The sequence below is a fragment of the Sceloporus occidentalis genome, unplaced genomic scaffold (assembly GCF_023333645.1).
Source record: "Sceloporus occidentalis isolate IW3139 unplaced genomic scaffold, rSceOcc1.0.p SCAF_1, whole genome shotgun sequence".
Taxonomy (NCBI): domain Eukaryota; kingdom Metazoa; phylum Chordata; class Lepidosauria; order Squamata; family Phrynosomatidae; genus Sceloporus; species Sceloporus occidentalis.
Genome location: NW_028316981.1, coordinates 193,976,450 through 194,001,345, shown reverse-complemented (window position 1 = coordinate 194,001,345; position 24,896 = coordinate 193,976,450). Strand labels below are relative to the sequence as shown.

At 39.4% G+C, this 24,896-nt stretch overlaps 1 protein-coding gene across 2 annotated transcripts in view; it reads left to right on the top strand.

The window, feature by feature from the left end:
• The window catches only part of LOC149323170 (leucine-rich repeat and immunoglobulin-like domain-containing nogo receptor-interacting protein 2), an 813,307-nt gene that overhangs the window by 671,122 nt on the left and 117,289 nt on the right, over nt 1-24,896 (top strand). The gene's annotated exons all lie outside the window — the stretch shown is intronic.

Genomic DNA, 24,896 nt, shown 5'->3' with positions numbered 1-24,896 from the left:
TCAAGTGTGAAGCCAACGCTCTGAATGGAAAATAGGAAGATCATTTTAATAAGGTCATTTTTAATAAGGTGAAGGAATACAGTAGCTTCACTTTCCCCTCTTGCTGCTAAATGTTTGGAGCAGGTTTCATGAAAGCTTCCAGACGTGAGGTTTTTCTGTGGTTTTACATGGCATACTTTCTGATGAATGTATTTCAAAGCCAAGGCAATTGAAAACGGCTCCTTCAAACATCACAATGGCTTTAATAACTGCCGATTGTCAGTGAGGTAGACACACAAACAGAAGAAATGTCACAGTCCATCAGTGCATTTTTATTTCTCCAGTTGACTTTCCTTTTGCTTCTACTTGCCTTGAATTATAAAGAGAAGGGGGGAAATAAAAAACTTCACTTCAAAGTTCTTCACTTGGCTGACAGCTGGAAGTTATTCATATGCCTATTCCTCGCCTTGCCTTCTTGGCAGATCTCTCTGTGGATTATTATTATTATTATTATTATTATTATTATTATTATTATTCCCAGACATTGAATAATCCTGGCTTCATTCATTTCCCAGTCACTGGAAATGGGATTCTTTTGGTGTGGCAATCTTCACTCCTCCTCCTTTGCATTAGTATTTTTTCCCTGCTTCTTAGCTGAAAAAGGCTCTCAGAACAGCTTAAAAAGATCAGCAATAAGACAGTCCATGCCCTCAGGCTTACAATTTTTTCTTTATGGCAGGGAATGAGAAATGAGCTCCCTGAAGCTGCTCCTTCTCTGCTCAACCCACAGGGCTGGGTTGGTCTCTCCCTGCCATCACTATGCATGGAGGAGATCTGCCAGTCACATTTTCTCCTACTTTAGAATTTCTTTCTTTCATCTCAAACTCTTTCCATCCACTTTTTGATGAGAATTGTGAATTAAAGTACTGTCGAAAATAGGACATTGTTGTAAGCTAACCTAGATCTCGTTTTGAGAGAAAGGCAGGATATAAGTAGAACAAATAAATAATAAGCATCAATATAAAACAAAGGGAATAACATTCACCCCTCTGTCCTGGACAAGTTCAACAGGCACAATTGTTCCCAAAGAGGAGAAAGCGCCTTGAACCTGATATTTTGCCATTAAAAACAAGAAGGCTGTGAAGGGGGTGGGAGGACAGGGGGCATCTTTTTGATACTCACTGCTGAGGATACAGGCCTTCAAATCCAGACTTTTATGAAGAGGTGGTTATCTGCAGAGAGTCAGGAGAAGGGCACAGCACTGCCACTTTCTATGCCCAGACCAAGCTCCTGCAAGCCATACCCACATATTTTTATGAAAATGGAAAGTCATTTCTGGCCGCATAGGAGTATCAGTGGAGATCCTACATCTCATTTGTAACAATGTAAATGTAGTTACGAATGCCCTATGGAACTGACCCCTTGAAAGAGCCACTCTGCCCTTATTACCTCTACTGAGGGCAGCTCAGTAGGAGAGTGTACAAAGGAATAGTCCAGTCCCAATGTCACACAATACCAGCCAGTCAGTCACAGCAAAGGGCAGAGGCATGAGCATAGTCACAAGTAGGGTTGCCATAAGTCAGGACCTCCAAACCGGGACAAATGTAAGACAACATTTTCAAATGTAGGACGCAGTTTTAATAAATGGAGGACACGCGAAAAAAATGATGGTTTTTTAAAAATGTTAATATAAAAGCATGTTTCTTAGGCATGATCCAAATGGAGGACATTTTGAAATTTGACAGAAGAGGACATGTCCTGGAAAAGGAGGAGGATGTCTGGTCACCTTGTCTCTGGTCCAAAATACACTGCAGAAATAAAACATAGCTGGACTGAAATGCCCAGAGTTCCTCACCAAAACTGCATCCACACTCAGGAAATAATCTAGTTCGAGAGTGACTTAACTGTCCTGGGTTACTGCTGGGGAATGCTGGGAATTGTAGTACACTGTGGCCCCAGAGGTATCTCTGACAGGGAGTCCATAACCCTTCAAACGTAGTTGAACTGCAGTGCCTAGAATTCCTCACCAGGTGCATCCACACTGAGGAAATGGTCCAGTTTGAGACTGCTCAGTGCTGGGGAATCCTGGGAATTGTAGTCTATTGTGGCCTCAGAGCCATCTCTGACAGAGAAGTCTCAATGTCTCTCAAACACTAGCATTCCCAGGATTCCCTACCTTTGAGTTAAAGCAGTCTCAAAGTGGGTTATTACTCCTGCAGTGTGTGAGAGAGATAGAAAGGCTAGGGACTGGATTCATTCATTAACTCACAAAAGGAGGATATCTGTGTCCAAAAAACACTGCTTTGACTGCCAGGGCTCAGTGCTATGGAATCCTGGGAATTGTAGTTTATTGTGGCACCAGAGCTCTCTGACAGAGAAGGCTAAATGCCTCACAGACACCAGAATTCCAGAGCATTGAGCCCTGGCAGTCAAAGTTAGAAAGAATACACAGGGGCAAAATAAATATTGAAAATGGCCACGCACCTCCTCTTCCTCCTCCTCCTCATCATCATCCTCACCTCGGTGCCAAAGGAAATGGCCCTCTCCCCCCTGCTGCCTTGCTGGGGCCAAACAGAGGAGGAGCTCCTCTTTCTGAGTCTGGCAACCTCCTGTTGCCAACAAGCCTCGAAGATAATTCCCCAAACGTTTGGCCAAAACTCACCAAATCCCCCCATATCTCACCAAATATTCAGTCAAAATCCCTGAAAAGTCCCTGTAATGTTCATATGGCAATAAAACGTAGCCCTAATTGAATAAAAATAATTGGAACTTCTTTCAACTCTCAAAATTACCATTAAAACCAACCACCAAAATCACACCAAAGGCTCTGAAAAGTACCCATTTTGGTGTGAAAGTCACCAGATTGGCAACAGAACCCAGGACAAACCTGAGTCAAGGAGAAAACCGTGCAGGGATGCCCCCTAGTGGTGAAAAACCGGGAATGTCCCGCCGGCAGGAGGGTTATGGCAACCCTAGTCACAAGGCAAGTCCAGAGGTCAGATAACCAGAGTCATGAATCAAAGAGCAAGGAACACAGGAACAACAAAACAGGTTGTCAGCTGCAAGGAATCTTGCAGCTGGAGGTCTTTTAAAAGGCCTCTGCTTCTCTCAGCTGAAACCTATGATCTATGCAGTCAAAGGCTTTGCTGTAGTCTATAAAACACATGCAGATTTTCTTTTGAAATTCCCTGGTGTGCTCCATTAGCCATCGTATGTTTGCAGCGTGGTCCCCAAAACAGTATTTTCCATAATGCTGTGACAATCATATCATCCAAATCCCATCTGGCAACTCTAGATATCTGAGATCACCCATAACCACCAACTCCAAGTTTGCTTTGCTGGCTGTGGTCTCCAGTTTCCTTCCATGTGTAGCAAATAAAATTTGTCCTAGCACAATTGACTTTGAGGCCTGTACTTAGGCTTTCTTATCTGTGCTTTGGTATTTATGCATGACATGTTTGTTCCCCCAGCCTTCTCTGAATGTGTCCATTGAATTTCCCCTCATTTTTTTTCAGTTAGCATTTCTATGTAATATGTTTGCTCTAGCTGTCAAAACGGCAAATCACACAGGCCAAGCATCTTTAATGGAAAGGGGGTTTGAACAAAATGACTCTGAACAAGGGACAGAAGAACTTGGAGTTGTGCTTAATGTGATGTTTTATTCAAGTTTTATGGGTACACTTTCAAGTCTCCTATTTTATTTAGTTTGCCCCAGTAGGAGAGAATAAAACCTTTTGATAGGCTATACTCAGTGCTGAGAGAGGAGGAAAAAATCTTGTCACAACTAGCTAGCGTGCCTTGGTAGATCTGCTCGAACACTTTGAAACTAAAACGTTAGTATGAGGATACCATTTGAAACCCACAAACACAAACTTACAAGGACATGCTATAGCTGTCACATGAAGCTAAGAGGTGCTCCCTGTGCTGACAATTTAAATGATATCAGAATGCTCTTGTAAGTCACTCGTGTGTTTGAAAACATTTTGCATGGATGTTTAATAGATTGAGCAAGCACTGAGGTAGACATACAGAGGTCCAAGGATCTCCAGAACCATGCAAATCACATACCTGTTGTAGAGCCTGGGTGAGGATTTTGTATCTATGTATAAATAGTGCTGGCTTTAACACTAGACAAAGTAAGGTCATTGCCTCAAGTACACCTGAGGCAGACAGTGGGAGGCAACAGCAAAGTGTTGTAACCAAGAAATAATTGCTATTAATGTTTTTTTCCTCATGAGCCTTTCCTTTCCTTTATTTCTTCATTTTTTTCCCTTTCCTTTCCTTTCTTTTTTTCATATAGTACCAAATCCTACACTAGTAATATTTTTGGACCACAATAGGTAGCTAACATTCATAGAGTGAAACCATAGATGGGGAGGACTATGTAATACTTTTGGACTGTGGCTGACCACAGGTAGCAAAATCTGTGGAAAGCAAAACCACAGAGAAGGGTGGACTACTGTATTTATTTTTGGGTTCCCAATAGTCCCATTGTAGCTGAAGTTATTTCATCACTTTTAGACCTTTCATAAATAGGTTGGACATCCAGGTATTATCAGGAAGAATTTATGCTGGATGGGAACAGTATCATCCATCAACATTTCAGTAAAAAGTAAAATCCAATAGAAAGAACAGAACCAAGCAAGCAAAAGGAACCTAGCAATTTTTCATTTTCAGTACAGGAAGGGACTGAGGCACTATGCACATCACCTCTGTATATGCCCTCATCCTCTCTCTACTTTTAGACCCCATAGGAACAGGCTGGCCACGTTTACATAGTTACAAACTATATAAAATGAGTATATTACATCTGCACTCATTTGTTGTGATCATTTCTTAATCACAGTTTATCACAAGGATATCAGCCCCACCATCACTGCCACCTTATTTCAAAGAAGACAGATGGTAGAGTTAAATTATTTTCTATTAAAGTCAAATTTGGCCTTTCCATCCTCCTGCTGTACCCCCACCTCCAGACTTGAGGAGAGGCAGGAAAGAAATTATTATTATTATTATTATTATTATTATTATTATTATTATTATTATTCCTATTGTAGATCATCTATCAGAGATGTAGAAATTTCAGTGAGAAAACTCAAACAGATATGGTTGGCTCAGCTCTATATTCTTCCATTAGTAGAAAAGATGCTTATAGAAGGAAAACGTCCACATAATGAGGGGAACCTCTGATGTATAGCCAAGTATCCCCTTAAACAGAGTCACTTTCTTAAAGCTCTGACAGTAATCAGAACTTCACAGTGCATACATGTTGCTGGTTTTTGAAATCTGATTAGGTGTTCTTTATGTAATTATTCCCTTTGGCTTTATATACATCTGGCAATTTCATTCACTGTAGGGGACAAGTGATTTCATGTTTAGTCTCACTGAAATCCCAGGCAAGTCTGTGCCTCAGTTAAGGAGATGGCTAATGTGCAAGTACAGCAAGTTCAAGCTGTTCTTGTTTTCTAAGTAGAGTCATGATCAATATGACTTTTGTGACCTGATGCCTATTTTACAAAAGATAATAATGTACTGCTTAGAATGCTCTTGACCTGGAGTGCACTGAATGTGACTATGCAATGAAGAATAGCAGGTATTGCACCAGCATCTCCCATACTTGGAAACTGGCATGGCGCACTCCTGACACCTGTCCTTTTGTGGGGCAGAATATGACTTGCTGTTCAAAGCAACAGGGTGGCAGCACAGAGCTTATAGAAGTCTTTCTTTCTCTGAAGATGCCAGCCGCAGATGCTGACGAAACGTCAGAAAGAAGCTCTGCTAGAACATGGCCACATAGCCCCAAAACCCACAAAAAACTATGGATGCCAGCCATGAAAGCCTTCGACTTTACGTTTTTCCTTTGGTTTATAACCTTTCCCTGATTACTTTGAACTGTGGCTGACCACAGGTAACTGAAAATATGGAAAGCTAAACTGCAGAGAAAAGTGGATTAATGTACTGTATTGAAATTAAAAATAAAACTTTTGTAAGATTTGGTGATCAGGTTGAAGAGGGCCATCCCATGGTCTCTAATAAGACACACTACATAGGTGTCTCATTAGCTTGAGATGCATAGAGATGGAAGGTAAAGTTCCCTTATTCGAGAGTTTCAAAAAATTGGGCACTGATGAAGTTTCTTGAGTATCCATCAAATGGACATGAGTTGTTGGTGATACAGCAACAGGTCACTTTGGATGATTTCAGCACCCAGGTTGCTGATCCTGCAGATAACATGGTCCAAAGTCATATAAGGTTTTATAGTTTATAACTGGCACATTGAATTGCTCCTGGAAATGAAACAGTAGTGAGTAAAACTGTTGTAACGTAGAAGTTACATAGTCCCTATCATGGGTCCCAGTCAGCAGCTTGTATGGAACATACTGAGCCAGTGGGCATGGCTAGACAGACTGGTGGAAGCTGGTTGCTTACAAATGAAGGGAATACACTTGAGGTTTCTGTGTGAACTTTCAAAGAACTATGCAAAGTCCTGAACCTACTAAGGGATAAAATTTGCTCCCTGGAATAGCTTTGTTGAAACTTGAACTAAAACCTGGAGTGCGTTCATCACCCCAATGAGACAGAAGCCACCAGACACCACAGGAAGTCTCCAAAGGAAGGCTTGTATGAGCACATTGCAATAGTCCAAATACAAAGTCATTCTGCAAACCTAAGGCATAGATTGCAAAATGCATTCAGGACATGTTCACTGGAGAAGAAATGGGTTTAAAATGTTAGGAAGCAATGAAGCAAGCAATATGCACAATAGGTTTTTTAATGATCCTGTCTTAACTATTTATAATTAACACAGCTTGGGGTTCCCTTTGGCTATCTTTGTAATGTATGTAGGCAGAAATGGACAATGGGTCCCAAATTTAATTGTGTCAAGCAGTCCCTAATTACTTTGCTTCAGTTTGCCAAATAGATATGAATTTCCATTTAGCTTAGATTGAAAAAAACAGAGTTGTGTGAGTTATCAGCTGTTGTAAGGATACATGTTTGTTTTTCAGTTCATAACATGAGAGAATCTGTGTATACCATAATATGAGAGAAAAATAATATTAAGTAAATCTTGTTTAAAATAATCCAAGGTTCAATCCTAGGTACCTTTAATTAGGAGTTAATTCATTCCTAAGGAACACAGTGAAAAATGCAGTGCATTCCTGACTCAAAAATGTGCCAGTTATAGGTTGTTAGGATTAGCTGTAAGAATTTTCTGTTAAGGAAAAAGCAACATGGAATATACAGTGAATTAAATAAAACATGTATGTGAGAGTCAGGATGACTCAGCAGAAGCAATTAGGAGCCACACAGGTGTAATAGGTAAAGCAATTAACAAGTCCTGAATGCCAAGGACAGAAATGTAAAGTGGATAATTGAACACACCTGAGAATTGTTAAGTGGTCAAGGCTGAGATGATGAAATCATTAATTCTGGGTAGAAACAAGAGAACCAATGAGAGTGGATGTACACGCCCACTGGGTGGATACTGACAAGAGTGGGTGGTATGATCCAAGGACTATAATAATGACTATGAATCCCAATGTATTTTGTGGGTAGTATTGGAGTAGTGAGGAGTATTGTTGTATTGGAGTTGTGGAGCTGTATATAGTAGAATAAAGTAGATCTTTTATATAAGACTACTGAGTTGTCTGGTGTCTTGAGTGAAGATACAAGAGCCAGCTGGATCCTGAAGAAGTGGGAAGACTTCTGTGGAAGCAAGAGTGAGAAGGCTTGGAGAGTTTGTCAGGGTCTTCAGCCTATTCTCTGTAACTCTGCTGCTTTAGAGCAAAGCTTTAACCACTGGCCAAAACTGGTCAGCGCTGGTGCGTAACAAGGTGGTGAGTTCGAGCCAGAGGTGAAGAGCTACAACTCCCATCATCCCTGACATTTTCTGCCAGAAACATGCCTTCTGTGAACAGATGATTTATAGATCTTCCCGCAGAGTGACCTACTAGCAGAACTATCCTGCTGCATAGGATCTGTTGGGAGAAGAGCCCAAACAGGAATAGAGAAGGAATGAGTTGGAGGAAGGATCTAAGTTACACCAGATCCAAACCTCTTCTAGCCCTGGGACACAGCCACAGTGCCAACAGAAAGTTCATTGAGGAAGGATTTGTTGTTATGGCGTTCAAGTTGTTTCTGACTTATGGCCAACCTAAGGTGAATCATGACAGAGTTTTCTGGCATTATTGGTTCAGACGGGGTTTGCCTTTGTTTTTCTATGAAGCTGAAAGGGTGTGACTTGCCCAAAGCCACCGAGTGGGTTTCCATGGCCAAGTGGAGATTTGCACCCAATGCTCAAATCATTATTTAAAACTAGCTGTATGTAAATAATTCCAAATATCCTTAGTGTCACCCCTACTGGTCTTTGGCTGTATTTTCCAGTTAGGAGAGTGGTATTAATTTTGAGTAACTATGCATAGGGTGCGATTTGACATTGCTATTTCATAATACTGTGCTGGCAGAGGGGTGGAGGTAAGGGGTACAGAGAGAACCAAATAATGAAAATAATTGTTGCTGCAGAGCCCCTTTCTCTCCAACCAATTATCTCTGATGCTGAAAGCATTCAGCATAATTGCTTTATTTGTTAATTGCCACTGATTATGTAGATATTGCTCTTCATGAGGAAAATGCAAGCCAACGTAGTGAACTTAAAACCTTAAAAAGCTTGTTATTCCCAAATTCTGGGAGTTAGGCAGGATCATAATATGGGATAGCATGATTGAAACTGTTAATCAACGCTAGCACATTTTGAGGCAATGCTGCAGTATACCACCCCATGGTTATCCATACAATGTTGTTTATTATTTATTTTGCTTGCTATTTAATATAACCATCTCAAAATCCTTCAACTCTTGGCAGGGAGGGAGGGAGTGGTTGGAGGAGCATGGGGATGATGTTCCCATGTCAGTAGAGTGGTGAATCTGCTCCAAATTGTAATCTGAATTTTAAAGGAACTATCCAAATTTCTGATCCTGTTTTGGAGATGAGGTTCAGCATTGTTGATCCTCATTGGGGAGCGCTGTGAGTTCAGACTCAGAGAGAGTGGACTGGGATGCCACCAGCCACTATTGGTGGTGGAAGGTAAATGGTTCTTGGAATTAAATAAGGCCATGAGCTGGGTTTTTTGTTTGGTTTTATTTTTTGTGTTTTTGTTTTGGTGGAAGGGTTTCCCCACAGCAGTCAGAAATTTGTTTAAATAGTCTCCTTTCCCCTTTGAACTCATACCTGGGAATCAAACCACTGGTCTCCTGGCTTAGGCCATAGTCTCCATTTTGTCCAGTCTTCTGTTCTCAAGAATGGATGATCAGATTACTCAAAAGCAGGCCACAAAATTGTCCATCCCTTCTTGTTTGTTTCCATCATGGGGTGAAGCACTCTTTCTAAACCTTAGATTCCCAATTGGTTTTAGCATGGCCAGCAACCAGGGAAGTTGATGAGAATTCCAACACACTCTAGGGATCTAAATCTGGGAAAGACTAGGTAGAGGTATACTGCTTTCAGACATGAAATCTCAACCTCATTTTAATATATTAATTGTATTTAATTTAACCCATTACTGTCCCAGTCTAACTGGTATTAGATGAAATCTGAATGACATCAGAAATAATGCTTGCCAAAGATTGAACTTTGAAACATAAAATAGTAATACATGCTACTCTTGTGTGGGCTGTCAATACATTTGCAAATAATAATAATGAGACTGAATGTGTTATTATGTAATTATGCTGTTATTATCCTTTAGATTCCTTGCTAGCATTTCCAAAGCAGTGATATGCAAAATCTCTAAGAAATTATGCTCAAAATTCTTTTCATTCCCTCAAAACTCCTAATTATTCTTCTGAACAGTTAAATTCATCTCACTTTCTTTTATGTGGAAAATCAGCAGCATACAAGGGATAAAAAATGACTTTTAGATGCCTTCAATATATTTCAATTATTCTTCCCAAAGCAAGAACTTGCAAATTCACCTTGACACTTCACTCAAGGTTAAATGTGGCATAACTCTAGGGCACGGAAAGACTGAGCTCCAGAGTTGTGAGTTCTGCTATGGGTTTCACCCTCTCAAGATCTCAGTCTAGGGCAGAACCTGGAAGCAGCCAGTTATACCTACTCACTGGCTTTTAATTCCTTTTTGCACTTAAAAAAAAAGCACAGTGACTTTACATCACAACTTCATAAAGGAAAACTTCACTCCTTTTCTGATATAACTGTGATTTTTTAACTTAGATTTTTAGTTTGGAGAGTATAGCCCCCACACAAAATGGTGGAGGAGTAATACCATTTGGTTCATGTGATGACTCTATTGTAGATGTTGAAGTGACAGTGAGGTGGACAGAAGAACAGTGTTCTGTAACACAGGCCAATGGCTTTGCTTTGCTTTCAGGTACTTGCTTTTAGGAGGTAAAAGTAACTATTGAAGCTACTTTTGTGAAGCAGGGCATTTAAAAATATAATTATAGCTTTGAGACTTACTGGGAAGTAGAAATTTGAAGCCTTAGCTTTCATGGATTCAGTCCATTTCATCAGATGCATGAAGTAAAGCCTCTCTGGACAGACATATGTACAAACAAGTGTGTGTGTGCACGTGCCTGAAAAGTAATAGAGATACAACACATGTGTGAGTGATGATAAGCATTAATTTAAACATGGTTATAAAGTGCAGCTAAGGAAAAGCATAGGGGCCAGATTTTGGATGCAATCTCAGATAAGCATATAAATATATTGCAGAGGAAAGTCTTTAATGGATTTGTAAGGGTCCAGGATCAGTAAAATATTGTTGTAAAACAAGCGTGAGGGGACTCCTTTTTTGTGTGTGGCTTTGCTGTGTCTTAATATATGTATGTAGTCTTCCAAGAAAGCATGATCTCTGTTCAAAACACTGCTGATGTTTTAGAATTTTGAATACAGTTAACAAAGTGCATGTATTCCTGGGCTTTACTTTTTGGATTGAATATTTGGTATCTCCAGAGGTGAAAAAAATGGGGGGGGGGGGATAGGGATAGTTACCTACACCATAAAAAAAGAAAAGCAGTTCAACATGTTTTAGCAAACGTGCCCATCAAAAAATGAATGATGTGTTAATATGAAGTAAAATAACCACATCAGGTAAACCTTGCACAAGTAAACAAAAATATTTTGAACTTTCTAGAGACCATTTGAAGGCTTCTCCCAAAATGTCTCCAGGGATCACTTTTTCTTTCACAAGTGCTCCACTTTTCTTGTAATTTCCATTTTGATAGCCAAACTTGCAGATCTATGTTTTGTTGTTAACATGCTGGAGTGAATTAGTGAGGCAGGCTTATCTTCTCTCATCCTTTCTTTCTGTTTTGCTGTTCATACGTGCTTAGTATGGGATCCTGGAGGTGGCTTTTGTTTAAATTGCCTGTTGTGGGCAGGCACAGACAGCTACACTAGGATCTGCTACTAAAGAAGTCTATTCTTCCCAACTCAAACTTTATTACACTGTTTACTGTAGACACACAGGGTCCAGTCCAACATCAGAGATCTCTGTTTCTCCAGCTCTCTTTCATCATCATCCCAAACTGATACTGCAAAAAAGAAAAGAAAAAGTTGAGCTAACAGAGCTTGTTGTTGTTGTTGTTGTTGTTGTGTGCCTACAAATCATTTTGACTTATGGCAGCCCTAAGGCAAACCTATCACAGGGCAAGATTTGTTTAGAACGGCAGAGCTTGAAATTTAAACCCTGGTATCTGGAGTCATAGTCCAATGCCCAACCCATTACACCATTTGAGCTAGACAGAGGTCAAGGTAGAAAATGGGGAGGGATGGGTAGGCATTTAGAAAACAAAACTCTATAAAAAGGAGCTCTACTGTCAGAGGATGGGAAGTTACTTTGCTATTGATAATGGATTTGAGATGTTATTGCCTTCCATTAGTGCCCTTTGACTCTTGTCCTCGCATCCCAAAAAAGGAGTTACCCATGCCTGCATTGGTATCCCTCTGGACCATCTTAACTAATAACAGAAATGGCAAAGGAGACAAAATGTAGGCTAGTGACACTAACATCATCACTTTAATCCCCCTGTTCAGTTTTTAACATCTTTGCTTGATAAAGAAGCCAGTGAAGCTTTGGAAGCTTGCATGATATATTTTGTGCTTTCTAACTAGTCCAATAAAGGTATAATTATTTGTGGATTTTGCCTTTTGCTGCACTACACAGAGGCTTTGTTAACTGAGGTATGCCTGTATATCTTATATCCAAAGAAGTGGAATGAGTCCATGACAGCTTACACTGTAAATTTGTTCCTCCCAGTTAATCTCAGAGGTACTAAAGGATTCCTTGTCAAGAAATGCCTTTTTTATGCTAAAACAGATCAATACAGTTAACTCTTTGAAATATTACTGACTGAGATGGGTAGGTGTTGCAACTTTAATGGTAAATAGGATGACTATCCCCCAAACTGCTCATTTTGGGATATGTTGGAGCGTAAGTCCTAGCATCCGCAGACTTCCACTGAGTAGGAATAGTGGGAATAGCACTTTAGCAATTCTGGCACAGGTTAGGAAAGGCTGGCCAGGGCTCTGTGATATTTGAGATAGCATTAAAAAATAAGCACGGTCCCCTCTAAATCAACATATATTTGTCAAGAAAAATGGTGGCATAGTTCTGTGCCTGCATATGTATAGCCTTTGATTGGCTTGGTCCGAATAATTTTCTTTCATGGAATATAGCCCATCAGACAACAGACACTCATTCTTAAAAAAATGGCAATTAGATTCACACCTTTCTTTGAATGGCTTTGCAAGTTTTCCATCCTTTTCTAGGCCACAAGCACTCCATGATTCTCAGCTGCTGATTCTCTGCTAGCCATTTTATTGCCCTAACAGCTCCCAGTAGTACAATAGCTTCTAGAGAATTGCTTTGCATTCTAGACTGGAATTGACAACTTGTCAGGAGAGAAAATAAAATTCCAAATGTTACTGCAATTTGTGTACAAAGTATACTGCAAAAGGCCTGATTAAGGATGATGTTCAAACATAAACAGTTTGACAAGTGTGACTTTAATAAGATTTGTTTCCTGCAGCTTTCACTGAAATTTCATTAGCCATTACTCTCAGTGGTCATCTAAACCTGGCTGTCTGGTTAGCAGAAAGCCGAGTACAGAAAATTCTTCATCTTAAGAGCCTCACAGTGTTTAGTACAGTGTGTTGCAGATCTTGACACTGTGAGAAACTGTATTTGAATCTTCCACAATAAGCATTCAGAGACAAAAAGGGATAGTTGCAAGTAAAGCTGGAATGTAATATTTTTCTTTTTAAACAAAACACAATTGTTTGTAATGAAGCAGAGGAACCATACTTTAATGGCAGAGTACATACTTTGCTTGCAGATGTCCCAAGTTCAACTCTTGACATCTCCAGTTTGAAAAACGATCAGATAGGAGATAATATCAAAGACCCCAAAGACTATGGAGAGAATGGGATGACATGACATGACATAATAACATTTAAATACCTGAAGGGCTGTCATTGAGAGGAGGGGCAGGCCTGCTCTCTGCTGTTCTCTGGTTAGGATCTAGTCTAATGGTCTGAAGTTACAGGGCTCTGTGACTTTAATCAATATTTATAGTACTGGAGTGGCTCCACAAGCCAATGGAGTATACATCAGTTTTCTGTATTTCCAAATATAAATGCTATCCACAGGTTTTCAGTGACCAAGGCTTCTGATTTAGTGATACATTCTTTTGGGGAAGTGGGGGGACAGTGCTTTTCCATTTTCCATCCTTTGAAAAGGTATTGTTCCCATCTTGTACCTTATTGGAATCACATCAAAGAGGTAGCCCTCTGTGATGCAAGTTGTGAAGCTAGCTGGTAGAACTGTGAAGTATTTAATATGAATATTGTTATGTTCATGAAAAGTCTCACTTAAGGTGCATCCAGATTGATTGAACAGTCCCAGATTTTAAACTAAACCCTAATCATAGAGTTGGAAGAGTCCACAAGGACCATCCAGTCCAACCCCCATCCATGAAGGAAGACACAATCAAAGCACCCCCTGCCGATGGCCATCCAGCCTCTGTTTAAATACCTCCAAAGAAGGAGGCTCCACGACCCTCCATGGTAATATATTTGACTATTGAATGGCTCTTATCATCAGGAGGTTCTTCCTAATGTTTAGGTGGAATTTCTTTAACTGATATATTGTTCTGATTTGTCTTAATATTTAAAAGGTAAGTACCTAAGGTGGGGAATAAAATGTTGCAGCTGGTGCCAGGAATTGTAAGAAAATAGTTTGAGACCACCAAACCATTGTTTGGTATGTATGTATGTATGTATGTATGTATTGAAAGGACAACTACAGCAACAAATAAACCTTCAGCAACCTCTGGACACATTCACGCTGTCTGAAAGAGCCCTTACCCCTCCTTTTTTGAGGAAAAAGTACTTTATTTTCAGATTTCCAGTACATGTCTTAACACCATCAGAGGTCTTAAGTTTTTGTTTTAACACCATCAGTGGAGAAATGTAAAAATACTTTGGCATAAAACTAGTATCACCCTGTACTTCCTGTGAATCTGTCACTATCACCGCTGGAGATTAAAAGGGGGAAATGATTCACATATATATATCCAAGTACATTATCTTTATCTGTTGGAGTTTATCCATTTTCAAAGTTTTAGGTTTTTATGCAAGCATATTAAAATAGCCCATGGAAATTTTCTATACAGAGAAAATCTCGACCCCAGGCAAAAATCTGAGCTGTCTTTATTCTTTGCAGCCATCAGCAGGGGGCAGTAGGCAGGTGATTTAAAAATGCAAACTTCCAAGCAAGGAAACTTATTTGAAAGAATAATCCACCACATGTAACTCGGGGGTTTTGTCTGCTGCTAGAGCTTTTATTACTGGCAGCTCAAAGCACTTCAGATGTTGCCAAATTAATACTTGAATAGTTGCCTCAAGGTTTGCTTTAAAAAAAAAATCCCTGAAAGACAAATTTCGCATATCATGTGTGTGCATACCATAGATTTCTATACTTGCTTCTGCTAAGCCACTATCCCCTTTCCCCAAAAATACCTCAAGGGGGGAGCTTTGATATATGAGAGTCTGGATAGCCTTTGCCTTTCTGTAGCAAATGCAGTTGAAAGTGATTGCAGTTTGGACTGAAGCACAATAAAACATACTATATCCTATGTTCAATTTGTTTTCTATTAAACTCTTCCTCTGTCCTTTCTTCATTTCAAGATCATCAAATGTTGAATCCTGAAAGCCTATGGGCAAAATACACAATCACTTAATGAAGCTGAGAAGTCGTTTTTCAAAGACGTTGTTTTGATGAAAATGCAATCCATGAAGCATTGTTCTCTGTGTTTATCTGTTGTTATTATTGTTGTTGTTTGTTAAATAACTCTCCTAATATGCCCTGCCTAAATCCGAACCATATGTGAGAAACCTCTTCCCACACTAATATCAATTGATCAGACTGACTGGGAAAAATGCCCAAATAGTGGATGAGCAAATGTTTGGCTATACTTTTGGTTTAAAATTTTAAAACCTTTTTTTTTTCTTTAAATTTGTTCAGAGATTTAAGAACTATTGCTAATTATTATGTACAAATTATTATTTCTGACTATTAATTTCTTAAATCAAACTGGGCTGAGTGATGATTGGGGCACATACAAACTGGTTTTTTATTGTATTTCATATAGAGCTCCATATTTACATTCTTAGAGCCCATCTTCTTTCCAAAAAGAAAAAGTAATAAAGCATGTTACACATGCTATTTATCACATACTCATTGAACTGATGAGCAAAAAGTGGCATTATGTCCTGATTGTGATTCTCCATTGGTGATGGCATAGTGGCTTTCTATTTCCACGCATCATGCATTGGAAGAAAACGTGTCCTACATATATATAAACTATAAACTGAGCCCCTTAGGGTTACAAATTAAAGGGAGAAATTGGTGTATCTACATTTGCACACACACAGGCTTTTGCATGCTCAGGGGGAGGATTTCAGCTCCCTTTTGAATTCACTAGCTGAAAGAAGTGTCTATTGATTTCTAAGGGATATGTTTTTAATTGTTTGATATCAAGCCCTTTAATTCTTTCTTTTAAGATGGGACTCTGTGCCACCAAAGTCCCATCTTTGTGAGCGAGGTGGAATATAAACCCATTAAATAAAAGTAAATAAATCAGTGAATTTGGAGTAAGGCATGTATTTTATCTCCCTCACCTAACCAGGGATTGGACTGACGTGGCTCTCCAAATTAGGGACACAGAGACTGTTTGAATTTTTTTTTTTTAATGGCCAACAAATGTGCTTTTCAAGTATCAAGAAAGCTTGGTAAGAAAAATCCAGGCCTCACAAGAATTTTTAATGTTCAAGACCTAACTCTATTTAAAAAAAAAAGGGGGGGGGGTGAGAATATGCCATTGATTTGCTTAGAAAACAAATGCTAGAATGCTGGAAACTGCAATGCAAAAACATCAGAGGAGGCTCTTGATTTCTTCACTGGTTGACCCAACAATAAATCTTGCTTTTAAAAAATACAATAGGCAAAGTTAATAAAAAAAATAGGAATTATGAAAGATATCCCAGAGAGAGAACTGAAGTAGCAATTCCCTGAAACCCCATCCTATGATCAGAAATGACATCTTCAATCCAGTTCATGTGATGACAAGGATGTCTGGAGGATGGATGAATCAGTCTGGTTTTGCTCCATGTCACTTTCGCTCATGTTCACACATCAAGTCCATTATATCCAACCTCCTCATTAATGTGCAGTGTTTTGATTTAAGAGGCCACACGGAGACAAATCACATTTAAATGCATGCTTAAACATTTCTTTTGTAACATATTTTGATATGCTTAAACTGCCAAGAACTTCATCAGAATATTTGACAATCTGCCCATCTGTCTGGGAGGTTTGGATCTCTACTGTAATTTGCAAAGAGGAAATTCTTCAAGCATCCCTAGTTTCACCTCAACTAGCAATTTTTGTGGCTTTTTAGGACAACCTCTCTGACTTTCTGATGAGAGAATACTGGCAGTAAGCTTTCAAGACAGAAAAAGGAGCCACCTTGAGTACTGTCATATTCTATAGCGAGTTTTTTGTTTTAAAAAAATCCCTCCTTCCTGAACACAAGTTAGGGTCTGGTGATTGACCAAGTGTACCTAGAAAAAACAATTGCTTTAAATCCTGTTGAGATAAACCATCCAAAAACCTAAGGGGCAGCGTCTGAGGCAGATGAAGAGCTTATTTTTTAAAAAGGAAAGTTCAGCATGATCAGAAACTTCTAGCATAGATGTCACCCGAGTTTGCAAAATGGAAAAGGTTATACTGCCTGCCTCTGTGAAAAGCCTAGGAAGAACTGAGCTTCAGATCTCCTCCTATTGATCTTTGTCATACCACACATCATCTCTGTTTCCAGTATGGAAGAGAGACATGCCTTCAAGCCCATGAAACAGAGCATTTATTGATATGTTTCTTCTGCAGCTTATGTCCCTGTCATAATAGGGACAAAGAGGGAAGGAGGAGGGAGCACAGTTGTATCCTGAGGGTGAAAACAGAACTCAGGAGTTGATTTTTTGTGGTTCACCAAGCAATCCTCATGCTATTTATGTAGAACACTCTTAAATGCAGCAGGGGGCAACAGGTTGAATTTGGAGACGGGTGAATGGGTACACTTGCTACAGTAGACTATGGGGAAAAGAGAAGCCAATTGCTCCAGTGACGTATGCATGTGTGTGAGAGAAAAGAGTGCTTGTTTTGGGGGAAACCATGATTCTGTCATTTGAAGAAGGAACTAAGAGATACATGAAAAGAGCAAAATCTACCTAGAAGACAATTACAAAGGGAAAGCTCTGTCAGAGATGCAGCAGCACAGGAAGCCTGCTATATAACAAGATAGACTATTGATCCATTTAATTCAGCATCTCATTACCCTTCCCCTTTCCTGGTTTACAAGTCCCATCAGCCTCAGTAAACATGGCAAGTGGCTGGGAATGTTAGAAGTGACCATACAACTAGAGGGATGGGGTCCCTGTAACTTTCATATAAAAATGCAGAAGTAGCTTCATTGGCCTTAAGGCAAATTCCCAAATCGATAAAGGGCTAATACCTTTATTAGTCAACCAAAAAGGTGCCAAAAGCTGCAAATTTTAAAGATTTCCAGGTCCCTTTGCCAGGTAAAGATGTTGGAAAAGGCAAGAGACCTTTGATTTGATCTTAAAGCCATTTCAACTGTATGATATATTTACATGTTATGTGTATGAGAGACAAGTCTATCCTAGCTCTGTCCGGAGACACAAGGAATTGAAACTGGAAACTTTCATGCTCAAATGGAAAGAGACCTTGTAGCATCTTTGAGATTAACTGGGGGGGGGGGGAGTTGGTAGTATGAGCTTTCATAGTCTTAAACTTACTTCCTCAGTTGCAAGTCTACAAAAGCTCAGATGACCAAATTCTTTCTTTCTGTTAGTCTGATTTTACAGACTAACATGGCTATATCTTTAAATTCTACTTTCATGTTCAAAGTGAGCTTCCCCTGGATGCATGTCAAGGGAGACCTGGAACTGTAAACAATATTTCCAGTATCACTGCTTGACATGTCTATATACAGGCACTATAATATTTATTATTAATCTCAATAATCTCTGGAATTTATTTTGTTGTTTTTGATCGCTGCTCTGATTTGAGTTGTTTTCACTGAGCTGTCTACCACCATCCCAATATCTTTCCCCTGGTTCATTATTACCATTTCAAAATCTTATCAATAGATACATAGTCAAGATTTGTTTCTTTATACTGATGCTTTTTTTTGTTAATTAACTATTTATTCTTTACCTTTTGGAAGATACAGGTCCCAGAATCTATCAGACAGCATAGTCAATGGTCACTGGCCATGCTGGCTGGGTTATCTAATAATAATTTTAAAAGTAACTTTCCCAAGCTCTGTTTTGTTCACAGTACACTAAAGTAGCATGGGGGGGGGTGAGAATTACAGCCACAAGGAGTATTCTTATACATTAGAAACACAAGGAAGATGTGAAATAGGTATATTTGTTCATCTAATGGACAGAATGCAATCAAGTATATATCTATGACATATCACACTCTATTCTAAATCCATTACTCACAGCATATTGCAGCTGCTCTCCATCCCTCCCTATCAGTGCATTTATCTATGTAATGTCTCTTTCATTTTGAATTCATTGTTAAGTAATGTTTAAAATGAAAAGAGACCATGACCCTTAATTTGATTTAGCAGTGTGCAGTGAAGAGGGCCTGCCATCATCCAAATGGCATAGTCAGTTAGCATTTCCCAAAGCTTTGGGGTAGGTTTTAGAGAGGTCTAGTCACATTCTGCCCCCTCTAGATTTATCAGTGTTGGAGAAAATGAATTTATAATAAAATAAAATAAAACCACCCTCTATTTTAATTAAAAGTGATCTGGTTTAATGAAACCTTGTTGCCAGTTTCCTCAGGTATTTATAGAGTAGGTTTTCCTATCCTGTCTGCCAAAAACAATGTGGTTGACAGAAGCCTTATGAATATATATGCAGTTTCTGGTCTGACCTTGTTTTTGAAGATTTGTCTCTAATGAAGTATGTGTGTATATTGAACAGGCACCAGCTATACTGCTAAAATTTGCATAAAATTTTATGTTTTTCCTTTGTTTGGGCCTGTCATCCAAAGTTTGAGGTGCATGGTCCTTTAGGGATTGCTTTACGTGTGTGTTTTGAAACTGTGGGACAAACTGTATTTGGGAATACAGGTGTGTGCGTTTAATGGAAGCCTCTCTGGTGATCTGCAATATCTGCTAGGTTGCTTTAGAACAGGGATGTGCAAACTGCAGCACTGTGGTTGTTAATCAACTGCAGCTCCCAGCATTACTTACCATCAGTTATGCTGCCTAGGATTGATGGGAGATGCATTCCACCAGTATCTGGGGAGCCACACTTTGGTCATCATTACTTGAAAAAATAAGTAACAGTTAAAACCATTTTAAAAAGCAACATGATTTTAATTTTAATTTTTGTGGGAAATCTTATGATCTTTAAAACCACTTTAAAACTGCAACTATCTAAAACCATACTTGAAATAGACCCTGAAGGCTTTAATCAAAAGCCATGGTTTAGCTAGAAGAGAATGAAGTTAAATGTCAACAAATAATGTGGAGAGGATTGTAGCTTTGCTCTTTTTATGACTGATGGCTGGGTGAATTTGTCCTACCACTTATTAATCCTGGTTGACCCATGATTGTTCTCACATAGGGGGGCATGTACATGATCAATTTGTATAAAGTTACATATCCTGATGGATGTGTTTAGAGTGCCAAATTAGAGATTTTTTAAATATAATTTCAACAGAATTACTTTGCATTTCTCCTGTGAGGGGAAGACTGTAACTCTGGGGCTGCTGAGTCTGCTGCTCAGTAGCTAACTGTAGATGGGTAACTTTAGGGTCCTTGATTTCTACCCATCAGGGCTTCCAGATCTGTGGAGAGGAGAAGCTCTTCACAAAACTGGTACCTACAATGGGGTGATACTGGCAGCACTGTCCACACATTCACCCCTCCCATCCTGGCACCGGACCCATTAAAATGCAGTACATACTGAAGGAACCACATGAACATAGTGACAATGCTGTGTCAGGAGCTGGAATTTCCCAGAGGAAAGGACTCAGCAGCTCACCCAATCCAGCATGCCATCTCCTCTTTCACCTGCCTGCCAATGTTCCTATCTCCATCTTTGCACACTCAGGGGAGTTTCTGGCCTGATTTGGAGCAATTAGCCTAGAATTGCTCTAGAGCATGGGTTTACTCATTTTGGCCCTGCATCATCTAAACAGGTCAGTGAAGGAATAGTGGAATGAGAAAGGAACATTTCATTTCCTCCATGTGGACATAGCCTTAGTTTTTATTAGCGCTTTTCCATAAAATGTTTTTTCACTGTGAAGGACACAGAAATATACACGTTTTCTGCTGCCCTGCCCCTCGCAGCAGTCAACCCAAACAGATGATTATCTCCTCAGTAGGAACTAGCTTTCAGGCAGCTGGTTGAACCAAGTTCAAGCAAGATTCAGGCAGCACTTTGCTCAGTCTGTTTACAGATGCACAAACCCAGCATAATTTATACTTATTTATTTATTCATTCCCTCAACTTATGAGTCACCCTATAGCCAAAGCTCTCAGGGCGATATAGTGAAAAACAGATAAAACCCGTCTAAGTCACTTCAGGGCATCCTCATTAGCTCTGTCATTATGGATGCTCTTTTGAGAACGGAGCCTTTCCCATAGGCTGCTTAAAAAATTTAAGTACGCCATTTCTGTTTCTAAACATATATTTGAAGACAAGATGACAAGGACATGGGGGAAGGGTGTTTCATGAAGATGGGTTAAGAAGGAGGTTGCATAGTGATGAGGAAGAAACCATTTCATCCAGCATGGTTTCTGCACAGGTAAAAGAAATCAGATGAACCCCACAATTACATTCACTTGAATCAGATAGATGTCAAAATAATGTTGATGCTTTGAATCAAAGCAGCACAAGGCTGAGTCTGCTAAAGTAAAAGTTGATAACATTTGAAGTAGTAGCTGTGTAAGTGACCAGTGCAACCGCAAAGTCTACAAAGAAACTTAATTGTAACTCAGCTCAGATATCAGGAAAAGATGGATAAAAGACCTTCATGTATCACACAAGACATCCCTTAGCTATCTTCAGAAAGTACATTCATGTACTCAAATAATGCTTGAGTTGGGACTACCCCTGCCCCTTGCCTTTTCTGCATAAACCTCAAATATCTTCATCAGGGAAGTTTTTATGTGTGAAACTATGGGCCCAAACAGACAAGCCAAAATAAAGCTGCTTTAGGTCACTTTGGAGGTATGCTGTTTAAATGACAGACACATCTTTTAAGAGGCCAGAAGCTGTGCCAAAGCTGCGCTTGAGTCCTTAGAACTGGAGCTTGGCTTTAGCGTGGTTTCCAGCCTCTTAGGACGCATACAGCATTTAAACAGCATACCTCCAAAGTGACCTGAAGCAGCTTTATTTTGGCCTGTATGTTCGGGCCCTATATTTCCTTCATCTTAGGACTTTACCACACAAGAAAAGAAAGACAAAACTGATCAGGAAAGCAGCGGCTTTCTCCATGTGGCTCCACATGCCCTTGCAGCACTTCTCTTCCTGAGAGGAGAAAGTCATCAAAGCATGCCTTTTGCCAAATAGATTCCCATTCAGAGTGGCATGGAGAAAACTGCTACTCTCCCAGTCAGGTTTTGCTTTGCTTTTTTCATAGAGAAACGTTCTTACTATGATTGGAAACTGCATCAGGTCAGTGTTTCTAATTTTGTGGAAACGCATCATATTTACATGAAGGATTGCATGTTAACAGAGGGTTATTCTGTACTTTACTGGTCAGCACAACCCCACTGTGTTGCTTAGACATAATTTCTAATAACTCATTGTTAGATTTGGGCCTGACAGAATATTTTTCATTATAAGCTAAATTACAAGAAAAATAAGATTCACATATTAAAGTGTTCACTAGAAAGATTTTGAAAGATATGTTACAGCTAATACTTATATTCTGGCATTGCTATCTATCCATGTAAGCAATTCTCAATTTGTGTTTCCAGAGTTGTCCTCTTTTGTGGCAAAGTGCTCAGACATGTGGTGGCAGAGCAGCTTTATATATTAGAGAAAACAAATGTCTGGACCCATTTTAGGCTAATGTGTGGTAATGAAACAGCTGTAGTTGCCCTGACTGAAAGCAGTAAAAAGACTCTGTCAATCCTCCTCTCCCTCTTAGTGGATTTTGATGCCATTACTCATGATATCTTGTTATGTGAAATGGGAGTGGCACTGGAGGATTCTTATACAACCCCATGGCAAGTAAGCTTTGGGATGCCACAGGGGTCCATTTTATGCCCCATGCTTTTTATTATCTATATGAACCAACTAAGTGGGATTGTTAGGAGTTTGGGTGCCAGAAGTGATTTCTCTTCATTATCAGAATCATCCTGGGTCCAGGAACTATCTGTCCTATATGGGTTGCACTCCTCAAGGGAGTAGCTGCATAGCTTGGAAGTATTCATAGATCCATCTCTATCAAAGGAACGTCAGGTGATCTTAGTTGGCTTAAAGTGACTGAGCCCAGCTTCAACCATATGAGTCTCACTTATCCAGAATTCTGGCAATTTGAAGTACTCCAAAAAACAAAACTTATCTCACAAATGGCTGAAATGGTGGCACCTTTGCTTTCTGATCGTTCACTGTGCACAAAATGTGTTTCATGCACAAAATTATTTAAAATATTTTGTAAAATTACCTTCAGGTTATGTGTATAAAGGTGCACATGTAACATAAATGCATTTTGTGTTTAGACTTGGGTCTCATCACTAACATATCTCTGTGTGTGTGTGTGTGTGTGTATGCAAATACCAGGTTTTTTTAAATCCAAAATCCCAAACACTTCTCATCTCAAGCATTTTGGATAATGGCGACTTAACCTGTATATTATTTTGGGAACAAAAAAGTCATAAGAATACACCATCTTTATGGCTGTACCATTTAAACTCAAATCCATGCAGGAGATATATTCTTGAGCAATGATGATTTCAAACAGAGGACCTGTAAGTTTTGATGAATGTTCTACCTTGATGGAACCACAGAACTGCACCCCAGTTTTGTTTTAATTAAACTGTCAAGAGCTATAACAAATTACTTGACAGTTCACAGACACATCAAAGATACCTTGCACTTAGTGACATCAGCACTCACTAAAAATGTCTAAGGAGTATATTTCTTGTAGTAATAAAATTCCAGAGGAGCCTTTATCCCATTTACCGCAATCTCTAGGTATAGTCTAGGACCACAAGTGCAGGCTGTATGATGTAACCAAGTTAAAAGCAAGTTTGACAGGCCCCAAAATGTAAGAGTCTTCAGCTGGTCATAAAGCTTCATGGTAGTAATCATTTCAACAACAGTTCCTGAAAAGAGCAGGCTAGAGACAAGGCAGTAATTCATTATTCAGAAAACCAAAGTTAAGCATTGTTTGTTGTGAGCTAGGGCCAAACTATCACAGGCTTCAGGCCAGCCAGTGCTGTCAGGAGGCATTGATAATTCCCAGCCAGCATTTGATTTCCATTTTTCCTGGCTGAATTTCAGGAGCCACAGTTTACCTGGATTCAGATTGCATATGGTAATTTTGCCTAGCTTTTCAGCCTTCTGAGTAAGCAATCCTAAATGAAAGTGATCCATGCAGACTCTTGCAGTCTTACTTCTCTTCATCAGATAGTAAAAACTGCTAATTTAACACTCGGAACCGTAATGGAAAATATCACTGATGCTGTGTATAGGTGCCTACACACATTCATTCCTTAGCTATATTTATGTCAGGGTCACAAGTCTTTCATAAACTTCTTAAACTATAGCGCATGCCCTAAGTTAGGTAAAAGTATCTGAAAATACCAGATTTTGTCCCTGTACAAGCCAATTTAATTTTGTAGAGCCATATGACATTTTCTTCATCTCAGAACATTCCCTGGAATTTGGGAGCTCCCAGCATTATCTGATATTTTTTATTACCTCTCCCCAGGCTACTTTAAATTAACCCAGGACTTTCTGAAATGAATTGTGTTGGCTACTTGCCTTGTGCATTTCTGTTGTCTTGGACCCAGTAAAGATGGCCACCAAGTAAACACAGCTATTGTTTCAACGCACATATTCAACAGAGATGAAGTGAGGGAATGAGGAATGTTAGCACTGAAACAAAATGATCTCAATGCCTAACTAGTATGTTAACTAGTAACTAGCACTTTAACATTTTGACTCTAACTTCTGAATTGATTGATTGATGGTTGCTGTTTTTAAAGGCTCAGTGAAAATCGATATCTGAAATGTTGCCTAAGACTGCAGACCTTACCACACAGGCTCTCTGGAATGGA